The sequence below is a fragment of the Meleagris gallopavo genome, chromosome 1 (genome assembly GCF_905368555.1).
Source record: "Meleagris gallopavo chromosome 1, MGAL_WU_HG_1.1, whole genome shotgun sequence".
Taxonomy (NCBI): domain Eukaryota; kingdom Metazoa; phylum Chordata; class Aves; order Galliformes; family Phasianidae; genus Meleagris; species Meleagris gallopavo.
Window position 1 is genome coordinate 133,047,353 of NC_139404.1, and position 12,988 is coordinate 133,060,340.

The following is a 12,988-nucleotide window of genomic DNA, read 5'->3' on the forward strand; positions in this document are numbered from 1 at the left end:
ACAATTGCACTCCATTACGGTTCTACTGAGATAGAATAAAATCCTAACAAAATATTTCCACTTCTTACACCAGTAGAGTTACTGACTCCACCAGACAAGCTTTCCATTCATCTGACATGCTCTTTCCTATGTTTAGGGTCTCACTTCACTATCTGGAAGCATATTTTCAGGAGTTCTTACGGTACAAGGATAGCCGTGATTCACTCATGACTCTCCAGTGCTCAAGAATTCATCAGTTTACAAGGAAACCAATATAAAATGTGGAAAGAACAAAGGAGAAATATGAGAAGTAAGACTGACACAGATCTTACTATGGAGAATCTAAGTTACTAAAGCACCTTGGGCAGTACAAGTTGAAAGGGGGAGAGATGTTGTAGAGTAGTCAGAGACTTGTGATAACACTGTCCACTCCTTGATAAAGAAAATGTGTAACTAATGCAAATAGTTTATGGTAGTATCCATTTAATCTAATTTTAACTGACCAAATGCTAGCAAACAAAATGAGCCATCCTGATCCCTTAGTAGTGGATATGGAAAGAGAGGTATCTGCCAGAGGTGATTCATTAGACACTTACTGAAGATGAAATGAACTGCCATATAGATGTGATTTTCTTTCCCCATTGATTTTAGAGTGAACTTAGATGCCTAGCTCAGACACTTAACCTTTGGTAGCCAAAGTAGGGCAGCCTTATCCAGGAGCGCAATTCACACGTCTGAATTCTGCTGCTGTCTTTTCCTCTACTTACTTGAGCAGAGCTGGGCACAACATGGAGTTGTTCAAGACCAGGGCTTTGGGCAACCTGATCTAATGCTTGATCTAGTGTGTGGCAAACCGGCCCACGGCAGGGCGATTAGAACTGGATGATATTTGAAGTCCTTTCCAACCCAAGTCATTCTATGATTTTATTATTCTATGAACATTGTTCATGCTGGCTTGAGGACTTTTATTCAGCTGAAAGGAAGGAAAGAAAAAAATCTCACTCCAAGACATTAATCTTGGAGCCCTTGGTCACTGCAGCTCTTAGTTGGGTCTCACAGCCTGTGGATCCTCACCTCTAGCTCAAACGCTAGTCTGCTCTTGAATCCGGCCCTTTCTTTTCACTTCTAAATTAGGGAAAGATGCTATTTTTCTCCTCTAAAAGAATGTTGTGAGAAGAAATAAACTGTAAAACAACTTGACGTTATGAAAAGCAAACCAAACGAGTACCCAGCACAGAAAGCGTTTGTCCTGTGTTCATTCAAACTCCTGACCTGAAGTTTAAACACCGAATTTGAAAACTACCACAAACAGGAATTATTCTAACAGCTTCCTATCTTTTATCATTCTGTACCAGGAGTGCCATGCCAGTGCTAGCACCTCTTTCTTGTTGTATTTTAAATGGTGTCTGAGCCCATGAAGTGGCGCGCTGCCTTCTGTGCCTGCATTTCCAAACACTACCAGCACTGGGGGCTGTGGGGAGTGTTGCACCGAGACAGTCAAAGGACTTCGTGCAGAGGAAATCAGGATACTCAGTATTTAAAAAATGGGATAAGTGACAGAAAAATGGGCTTCTGTGTGGTGGTATCTGAGGATAGTAGGTATCCTTGTTTTCATATAGTAATCTCCATGCAGGCAGGGCTTTGCTTCCTTAGCTGCAGTCTACCAAAAAGAGATGCAGTTACCTATTTTCCTCTGACAGAAAGTATGCAAATTTCTAGTAAGTCTTCAGTAAAAATCTGATAAGCTTGACATGGGAATACACTGATTTGAAAGCTCACTGGCTTTGTTTCCTATGTGTTTGAAACAATTCCTGCTCCCACGTCTTTACTCATTCTACTCTTTTTTACAGAGGTTTTCCCTCTCATTTTTTGTGATATGAAAACTTCTCTGAGATAGTAGAAAAAATTAACCATAAAAGAAAACTCGTACAAGTGGCTTCACACAAAATGCCACTGAAAATATAATGCAGAATAGATGAGAAGTATCTTCTAGCTCCTTCAGTTTCACTGCTTCTCAGTGGCATTTGTAATGGTGGCCAGTAAATCAACAGAAACATTCTGAGAAGTTGACGGATCCTTTTAAAATGTGTACCGTGAGTGTTCCTTCCATGTTTGTGTCAGAATGAGCTGAGCAAAGCCAGGCAGGATTGCTCAAACAACTTCCAGAAAAATGAGGACTCCGTGTAATACGACCTATGCTTCTCTGAGCTAATCAGTTAGATGATGAACATTGTTGAAACTGTCTGACATTTGTCAGTGTGAAACTGTACTCACTGAGACATAAAACCAGAGATAAAATATTGAAGCCAGTAATAATTCATCTAACTGAAAAACAACAGTGTCTGAAGATTTAGGTTGCCTATGCTCCGGTTACAAAATACACAGATATGAAACAAGGAGGACTTGTAAAAAATGCGAAAACCATTTGCTGAGACAAATCTACTCAAATATAGCACTGTAAAAATTAGAAAGAAAAGGAGAAAATTTAAAAGATTTAAAAAAAACGGTGAAGGTTTCTGAGAAAATTCCCATTGCTTTCTGTGGTGTGAGGATTTCACTCCCAAGTATTTACATTCCCTTTCTTCTCTAGCTTTCTTCCTTGTAAAAATGGCCTTTTATATTTTCTGTATTAAGGAAGCATTTGAATGAATCTACCCACTCCCAGCCTCCTGCCAGCTGTAATCAAAAGTCTGCACTGTTCCGATGGTTTGCTGTTTGGAAAGGAATTAGTAAAGATATTCACCCATTAATCATACATTAAAATGCTAGGTAAGAACAAAGTATTATTGTTGGAAAGACTGCCTTCAGCATGGGTTCACTTTGGGAACAAGCTTTTGGTCTTTTTGTTTTATTTCACTTTAAAATTCAAATCCACTGAAAAATCTGCACGAGTATGCATGTTCCTGCATTTTTTCAAGCTAAATATCTTTGGCCAATATTTAAAAAAACCAAAACAACAAACAACACTGATGTTTTGCTGCACATGATTGGAATGTTACTTTTGCTTCTTGTTTTTTTTTTTTTTTTTTTTTTAAGGGGGAACACTGGCAGTACAGCAACAATGATAATTTAATACTAAGAGTCCAACCAGAATAGTTGTTTTATTCCTATTGTTTTAGTTTGAGGCCTGAATGATAGACAAATAATTTGAGGACATTAGAAAACTTCAAGCATGGGAGAGGTGAAACTACTCTATTTAAAAATGTTATTTTCATGCACAACTTCTTCAGTGCACAATTTACTACACAGGCACATCAGCGGAACATAATTGCAGGATCCTGAGAAAAGAAAAAAGGCCAAGGGTAGCAGCAAGTCTGGCTTGGGCAGCTCCCAACATGTGCTGGTGGCCCACTCAGAGCCAACACTGCGATCGTTGGTGGGAAGTGCTACCTTTGGTCTGCAGCCAATTTACAAAACTCATTTCACCAGTACTGGGGACAAGCAGATCAGAGCTGTGTATGCAAGTGAGCAGGACAGACCATAGATGAAGTAGGACAGAGGGATGTGCATGCAGTGGTGTTTGAAGAAGTTAAGGCTTCCAAAGCATTCTTGAAGGGATTGTAAGCCTCTAGATAAGATAGACATGCGTGCAGACTATTTGGTATTTATCACTCCTTTTTACTTCTGATGAAATTATGTGCTGTTCTTCACATAAAAGATGGAACAAGCTTGTTCTTAAGCTTGCTGTCTCAACACAGTCTACACCAATGGTCACAGTCTCCTGCCAGAGGAAGCCTGGAGAGCTCATCCAGGCGCGACATGCTAACTGAGGACAAAGATACTGGCAATATCCTCCTCAGCAGAAGATGGAAACGTGGAAGCAGACTTACAGGCCACATCTATGTCATGAACCAGAAAAGACCTCAGGGAATTCCCAGGTATTGCAACTCACTGATCACTCTAGCCAGCTGAGCAAACATCAGCTTGGGCTCTCCCATCTGGGAATAGTTTGGGAGTGAGCCCATCTATGTGGCTATTTTTTTGGTTGTTGTATTTTTGATACAAAGAGCATGTAATGGCACAGACATGAGCCCAGAGCATTGCAGAGGGTATTGCATGTACTGCTGTGATGGGGGCAGAGATAGCCCTGAGACTGGATTCAACTTCTCCACACTGATGGGCCCAATTAGCACTTGATATGAATATCCACATCCTAGCTAAAATCAGTAGACCTCCAGAAGTTTGGGATCAGCTATGGGCCTACTCTTTTGCCTTTTAAATCTTCATGTAGGAATGAGCTCAATTCCTAGTGTTTTGAAGTGAAGTGACGCTCCATATGAGTTTTAGGTTTGGGTTCAACCAGAGTTGATGGGGACTTGAGGTCCTGTCAAAGCCTACTGAACAATGGTTGCTCAGTATTTTGGAAAAAAATAACAAAACAACTCCTTTCATTTCATTTCCTAATACAGTAAACAAACTCTAGTGTAAAACATGATAGCTTTAGTTCTTGGGCTAAAAATAAATAGTTATTACCTTTATATCAGTCTTTGTGGTCACTGGATGAAAGAGCCTTTCCTTATTAGGATGTTTATATTAAAAATGTGTGCATAAATTCATCCAAACACACATATATACACATGTACACATGTGCACAAACAACCTTATTTTTCCAAAGAGGTCTTCTTTTATCAGCTTCATTCGAAAATTAATGCTCTCATGAGATGAGGTTAAAAGTAATTTAATGTAACAATGGCCAGATAATTGGCATTTGGCAGTTATTACTAACGCTATTTTATAGTCTGGTTCTGAAGAATTCGTGCTTTGACACACAGACATGTTTTAGTGCTTTTCTTTCTTTTCCCTCTTCACACAGCTGCTGTAACCCACATCAAGCAATTGTTTAAACAAGAAATCAACAAGCGTCGCTTGTAATTTGGCTTTCTTTCCTTGCAGGCTGTTAGGAAATTGTCTCAAAGAGGGAAAAAATAAAATGTTCCTTCTGCCCTCTTTTTTCCCCCCTTTCATAAAGAAGAAAATGCTTATAGAGAGGAAAAAAGAAAACTAATCACACGCTTTCCGCCTGAAGTCATTCAGTTTCCTATTCAAACCAGCAAAGTGTCTATAGTTAGACATGGTTGTATTCCTTGAGAACGTGGAAACATGACAGCATATTATTAGTGCAGAAACTAAAGAGCAGCTGCTATTTAGCACCTGGTTCCCAACAGCAGGCTGGAAATACAAAGTCAGATACACTGTATGTGCCCTGGCAACAAGAAATGAACAAACAACCTGAAATCCCCTTTTCCGGTAAGAAAGAAGCCCTCCCCTTGTGATGTCTGCCCAAAGCCCTGAGAAACTTCCAGCCCCTGTTGCAGAGGGAAGGTGAAAAGGAGAAAAGGGGCCAAAGGATGGTAAAACCCAGACAGGTCACTGCCTTACCTTGCTGCAGCTTGGTGGTGCCTCTGTTTGTGAGCGTGCGAAGGATGGGAGCAAATGCAGGGACTCGTGGCTTTATTGGATTACCCGCACTATGTATTTAGTAATTAGACAGTTAGACATTTGTACTTCAGATGAGCTATAAATATAATATCTCCGAGCCCCAGGCACCCAGAGGAGATAAGGACTGCAGCACCTCTGTGCCACCGGCCTTTTAAGGCATCACAGATATAGCAACACAAGGCCCCCAATGGAAAGGGCTGCTGTGCTCCTGACCTGCTCCATTTGAGAGTGCTGGATCTCAAAATACACTCACCTACTTTCAGGAGCTCCTGTGAGTGTCCCTCAGAAAGCCAGCACTACTGTATGTTTTGATATTTTCACTGAGCTATAAGCAACTCTAACTTCTTGATTATTGCCCGAAGCTCTGGGATTAACAGAAATGCCAGCTGCTCTGTGGATGCAGTGAACTCCAGCTCCCCTTCATCTGTTGGTCTGTCCATCCAGGATACAGCCTCCTTGCAGGGTGGTATATCCTCCTCATTCTGCCCTGTTTGATCCCAGGGGAAGACAGTGCCAGTGCTGTTACTTCCCAGCAAGAAAATAACATTAGTGACCAGCCTGAGGTCACAAATCAGTGGGTGTGGGCAGGGGCCTCACAGCTCAGGAGCCTGCTCTTCCCTCTGGGCCCCCTGCTCACTGTGAGGGAGTGTAGAACTTGGTTAGGGGGCACTCATACATCTAAGGAATGAGAGATTAGAGGTCTTTTGGCAGATCCTGTGGGCACAGCCCTTCTGGCTGCAGAAATGAAACTGCCCAAGCAAGGCTCAGAGCAGAATCAGGACTAAAGCCTAGCTCTTTGCCCATACTGGATCCATTTCTGTATTTCAATGTGTTTCTGCAGAGCAAGATGCAGCACGCTCGATCAGAATGTTGTACTATTTTAAGGTGCTTTTTAGGAAAAGGAAAGGTAATCTTCTTCAACACACAGATGAAGAAAGAGTGTTGGGCAACCTCTACATGCAGGAAAAGGACTCTCCCTTGCACGGCAACATATGTCTCAGAAGAAATACCACGCTTTTAAACTGAGATTATCTGTTGTCTCTTCTGGCTGAAGCAGGATTGTCTGCCATCAATCTATTACTTCTACAGTCCCAAAGAATGTCCCATTCTCTACATCTCCTTCTCTTCAAAGTGTTGATAGTTCAATAGTTTTTAGGAGGTCATGTCACCTTTCAGCTCTTCTCTGAACACTGTTTGCTCAAGCCATGGAGACTGGATACTGACACAAAATGTGTGCCAGGGTTTTTGACATGACAAATGGATTTATGGTTTGATTTGGAGCCCAGTCAGGTTTTATGGTTTTAATGCCAAACCAATCAGAAGTAAGCATTTGAAGGGTTCATCCTGACATAAAAAAGCTCATAGCAAAATGTCCTCAACCCCTGCCAAGCAACATAATTTGACAGTGCGAGTTCAAGTCTCCTGGAACAGATGACATCTGCCTTTGTCCATACGAAACCTTCCAGCTTCCAAGCTCCATGGCCTGGGAGCACTGCCTAGAGACTCAGCTTAGGGAGATATGAGAAATATTCTACTGTTTCTTGATGAAAATATTGTTCATCCAAGAGTTAGCAGCCTTTTGCCACATGTTCCTGTAGCTACTGTGTAAACAGTCCCTTCTCATTTCCCAGAACAATAAACAGTTATGAAAAGCCGTATAATCAGCAAAAATGTGGTAGTTAGGACATATGTTTGCACAGCTCTGGACAGTCTCAGCCTTTTCATGTTAGCCAATTTTTTCATTTGTATGTTTAAAGATCTGGGCCAATTTGCAAGAGTATCCTATAGAAAAGACAGTGGTTCCCAGCCCCTTCCAGGCACTCTGGGCACTGGTGACAGTTTAATCTCCAGGTGTCAGCTTGATTACAGAGAGCATTTGGATCCGGTGTAAACAACAATAAACTGGGAATGATATTAGGGTGAATATGGCCCCCTGAAAGATCGTTCTCTGGACATACTTCACAGCCATGATGTCTTTCTTGTAGTGAGGGGTCCAAAGCTGAACACAACATTCAAGGTGCAGCCTCAGCAGTGCTCAGTACAGAGGAATGATCACTTCCCTGCTCCTTCAGGCTATACTATTTCTGATATGAATAGCATCCTATTTAAACAGTTCCAGTTTTATTTGGGGCACTACACTACTCCTTGATGATGCAGACTGTGAGGCAGCCGCTCTGTGGCCCCTTCACCATCTACATGAATCAGTAGCACCAGAGCCAGCCCCACTGCCCACAGGGCTGAAGGGAGGATATGGAGCAAAAATTTCAGATGATCCTCTGTTCTGAGGCAAAGGAATGTGGCTGTGCTAGAATAGTTGTTTTCTACGCCTTTTGAATGCAAAGGAAATGCTGAAAGCTTTAAAGCGCTGCCACTGTGGGAACTTCATCAAGGTCTTGTAATCCAGTCATTACCGGATTACATTACTGGGGTTAGAAGCTCTATCACTGATCCTCACCATGAGGACTTGTCCTGCTATTATTTGCAAATCACAGGAGATGCCAGCGCCTAGGCAGCCGAGAAGGATGTAAATTTTCAGCACAGCTTTAACACGAAAATCTCAGCGGCTTGTCCTGGTACTGTCTTTTCTACAGGAAGATCTCTGCTGACAGATATCCATGGGAATCTGACCTTGCTGTTCTGACATTTGTGTTCATAGCAGGTAGCACAGGGATTAAAAATGTGTTATGATACCTTTGAGACTTTAGTCTAATTTGGGGGGTTTAGAGATAAGTGCATATGATATTGACTGCCAGAGACTTAACAGCAGAACCAGAGTGGAAGAGGGAGCCTGCAGAGATGTTGCCAGTGGCCAATATTTTGCGAACACATGTAGTGAGGAAGATGGGATTAGCATTTGTCATTAGGAATGGTGGATTCAGATGTTCTATCGAGCCATCAGCGCGTTTGCTTGCTCTCCCCTTTTGCACCCAGAAGTCATCTCTGCTCCTCTTCCAAATGAGACATTTTAGCACATGTGCAAAGGAGGACCTGAATTTGAGCTCCAGAAAACAGACAGGATTATCATAGGAAGCAGCCCAGTATGTGGGCTAGCTTCTGTCTGGCTTCCCCTCCTGCCCCATTGGTTTGAGCTGCGGCTCCAAGAGGATGCTATCACTGCAAAGCTAAGTGCAAGACTAAATGCTTGGAGCCCTGTGACTTTTTGTTTTCTATGCTCACTGTCAGCAGCAGTTCAGCTCACCCACTTTCTGCCATCCAAAGCTGAAATCTTGTTCAAGGTAGCTATCTGCATGCTTTCCGTTTAGTGGAGGTGCCCATGCCTCTGACTGCATAGGGAGGCGGATAGCTCACAGCAGGCAGCTAGCTTCTGATGACTATAGCTCTGGGAAATGCTTTGCATGCAGTGTGAGATGTCCTTCTTGTAGTGTGACACAAAATTGCCTGTGCTGGGCCCAGACCATTTTCTTGCTTCCAGCCAAATAGTTCTCACTTGAGAACAGATATTTCCCAGAATTCACTACTGAATTTCCACATGAATTGACCTGAGGACTGCCTGAGACTGAAGCAAACTGTGTTCAATGACCTTGACAATTTGTTTTTTGTTTTCAATCAGTTTCTGAACTGATTTTGAACCCAAATGCTTGGGGACTTTAAAATATACCATGCTCAGTCAGAGCAGCTCACAACTCTCCAAAGTCAATGATGTAAATGAGCCTCAATTTGAAAATTCAGACACCCAACACCTCTAAATCCAAACTTTTCTTGGAAAAACCTCAGAACCTTCCTCTTTGTCCCTTCTCCATCCCCTTTCCCACTCACACCAAGATGGACTGATCCATCCTCAGTCTACACAGCTGCCTTCCTGCCGCTCTGTAATGGCCCTGTTTGAGGCTCACTTTGCACATTCAGTGACAACTGCCTTGAGTAAAGGGAGGATAGGACTGTGCCTCTTTAGACAGAGGGAGCTGTAGATGTATTTTCAGAGGGCAAACAAGGTTGAAAAAGAAGACCTCATTTCTTCATTACTCCTCCATTTATGTGCCCAGCAAACGTTACAGCTCTCAAAAGGCCACTGCTCTTTGCAGCTGTTTCATGGCCCCCATGTCTGCCCTTTCCCATTTTGGCTGAAATAGTTCTTCAGTCTGTGATAGCTGCTGTTTTTGGATCACGCTAAGACTTCTTCAGTCCAAGCTAAATCTACCCTCATAAGCCATCAACCTAAGTCCTAATAAATCTCAGCAGGTTTCACTTAACTACAGGCATGACTATGTGTGGGTGGCAGGGACAAAATGATCCAAGGGATTACCTGAGTTCAGAGTGGATGGGGAAAGCAGAGCCAGTAACAGTGAATTTTCATCCCCTACTCGCAAACTCACCTGCCCATCTGAATTAACATCTTTATCACCCTGCACCTCACTCTGCTAGTGAGTACAAGTACAGAAGCAAAAGAAACTTTCAGGACTCCTTTCACAAGAGAGGCATTTTGCCATGAGATAACTGTAATCTGAGAGAAGTACAGCTTTGTGAAGCTAGCACTGAAAGTTGAGAATTGCCACAAGCAAATGAAGCAAGTGAGAGCCCTGCTTTACCTGCTCTCAGTGCACGCTTGCATGTATGGATAAGGAATTTCAGCCTAAGCAGTTTTATTTTGGCATACAGAAGAGACTAAAGCAGACTTTTGTAACAGAAGATATGGATTGCCTTAAGCATAGGTATAATCACCAGTGTGCCCCTAATAAGTAATAAAAATCTCAGTTCTGGCATTAACTCACTGTGTGACCTTGGCCATGACACATCCATGTTATCAAAACTGGCAAGTGCATGCAGGTCCCACTGAAGGGTAGGGGAGCTGCAAGTGCTGAGCACTTTGAAAAATCATATTAAGTTCCCAGAGTCTCAGATTTCCCACTTCTAGGAGAAGCTATGAGTGATCGTTGCTGAGAACATGATCTGAAGCATACACTAAAATTTCAAGAAAGAAAGAAAGAAAAAAAGAAAGAAAAAAAGCCCACCTTAGTGGGACCAAGAATTTTCCAGAGCTTGAGGGCCATTAGAAGAAAAATCATAGAATATCCTGAGTTGGAAGGGACCCACTGAGATCAGTGGGATCAGGGATTACTGAGTCCATCTCCTGGCCCCACACAGGACCACCCAACATTCAGACCATATGACTGAAAGTGGTACCCAAATGCTCCTCGAACTCAGGCAGGTTGGGGCCATGCCCACTGCCCTGGACATCCTGTTCCATGCCCCTTTCCCTAACCCCCAGTTGCCCCTCCCCTGACAGCTCCATGCCGTTCTCTCGGGCCCTGTCGCTGTCACAGAGAGCAGAGCTCAGCGCTGCCCCTCCGCTCCCTGTGAGGAGCTGCAGCTGCCATCAGGCCTCCCCTCAGCTCCCTGCTCTGCGCTGAGCACGAGGGGCCTCAGCACAGGCCCCTCCTCACACACCTTGCCCTACAGACCCTTCACAGTCTTTGTTGCCCTGCCATTATGAGCACGTTTCCCAGCAAAAAGCTATCACTGTCTGTGATAGCCCCTTCTGTGCTTCTTCTGCCTCTGGGCACATGCTGGGGCCTGGATGTGTGCTGTAGGAAAATAGCTCCCCTTTGCTGTTTTCAAGAAGTCTATAAGCTGCTTTGAAGTCTCTGGAGAGCTTGGCTGAACTGGCTCAAAGTTGGGTCTATGACTTTTTTTCTAATAACGTGGAGATTTTTTCAATTTCATTAACAGTTCTGCTCACAGCAAAACTGTTCCCTCTGCATGAACTACGTCACAATCACTAGGCTGTTCTTAGAACATATTAGACAGGAATTCAGCTATAAAGTTAGTACAACTACTGTATTACTTTCAAAGATACTCTCCAAAAAAGTGCAAAAAAAGAAACTGTGATGACACAGCTGGCAGTGGTGATGAATCCAAAATCTTCCACAAAATGTTCAAGCCTTGTATCATCTATGCACAGCAGGGAGCAGGGCAGGTGGCCTCCCTCTTTGGCATTGCCTTGGTGAAATTGGAAACAAGCATAGCAATGCTAACAAATTTTGTTTATAAACAGCAGGTGCTGGCTTTGTGGTGTACAAGCTTCTCTGGAGGCCTACCCAGCTGGGTAACTAGTAATTCAATCTTTGCTAGCTGTTCATTGCAATCCTGATAGAAGCACAGCCCAGGGGGATCACATAACTTTAAGGCCACTTAGCACAATGTGAAAAATTTTGCTGGAGAGTCTTGATTAGTCTGGACGCATGTGCCAAAATGAGTATTAAACCTGACACTCACTGGTTCCCCTTCTCCAGATCATGTGACTATAATAAGCCTCAAATGCTTGTTTTCGCTCTTTGTCGAGTCACCACATTGCATCTTTTCTCACCCATCACACAGGAAGTTTTTAGCAGGTTATGTTAATACTTGAGCTGTTCCAGTGATACCTTTTGTGACAACTCACAGAGCTGAAAGGAACTACGCATATTAAAATTGGCACCCTGTTTTTATGGCCAAAATTGTTTCTCAGGTTGCACAGAGAAGCTGACATTCAACCTGATGGAAGCATTTTATGCTCCTCAGTTGAACAGAACTACTCGTATCGTGATCAGAGCTGCTCAGGTTTTTCAAAAGGGATTCAAACGTAAATAATTAGTTATATGGCCAAGCGTTAATTTACAAGCTTTGACAGACATGTTTAGCCATTACGTGTCTCAGCACAGAAACCAGAAACCAAATGCAAAGTATGCTGAGCAGGGAAGTGACACATCTTTGCTATGTGTGCTCTGTCAGCTGAAACAGCTTAGTTGTTAGCTGCACACTGCTCACAGTATGCAAAGATTGCTCTGATTTTCTGATGGGAAATAAACACACTGTAGTGCCATTTTTATACTGCAAAAAAGATATGCCTGCATAAAATATAGTGGGAGGATAGTGACATATATCCATTCCGCAAATTCTGAGTTCTGTTTTTGCATTTATCCTGACTATGAATTTTGTGATCCTTTTCTAATTGCCAGCTGTATGCTTCACAGAACCATCATCCAATGCAATACTTAGCATTGCAATAATTTTTATTATTATTATTATTATTTTTTTCATTTTCTCAAGCTCCACCATCTCTTTTTATCTTGCCTTTTACCGTCCATGCCCCTCCCTCTTCTTGTCCTCTGCCATGGGCACCAGTCTGCCAGCCACCCCCTTCTGCTCAAGTCATGCAACCCACAGCTCCATGTCTTTAGCGCTCCCACACTACTTTCATCCCACCAGTTTTCCCCCTTCACCTCACCCTCACACTTCCCTGTTCAGCATGGGCTCTCTAAGATTCCTCTTCATTTTTGGTGGATGAATGTTCTCGCTTCATTCCTTGTTCATGGAGCTGTGCACAACAGCATGTGCCAGGCACAGTTTTGGCAGGGGCTGCAAACTGAGTAAAAAGCTTCAGCCACTGTTCCACAGCTGCTGGAGCACAGCTGTGCCCTGAAAGCAGGCGGCTTGAGGAAAGCAACTCTAATAGATAAATCAACCACCAGGTATGCCAGCGGCTAGAGAAAAGGGCAGCTGTCGAGCATAGCCCAAGCATCTCTTGGACAACTCTTCTGTAAACAAACCTGCCATTTAACATTTGGGCACG

General features: G+C 43.0%; 1 protein-coding gene across 2 annotated transcripts in view; it reads right to left on the minus strand.

Annotated features, from left to right (window-relative positions):
* Positions 1-5,515, minus strand: part of FHL2 (four and a half LIM domains 2) — a 39,727-nt gene extending 34,212 nt beyond the window's left edge. The window contains exon 1 of one of the 2 annotated variants that reach the window (XM_010728089.4): positions 5,359-5,515. The gene's annotated coding sequence lies outside the window, so the exon portion shown is untranslated. The remainder of the gene's footprint in view (positions 1-5,358) is intronic. The other variant, XM_003203174.5, reaches the window with a different exon arrangement.
* Positions 5,516-12,988: the final 7,473 nt, after the last annotated feature.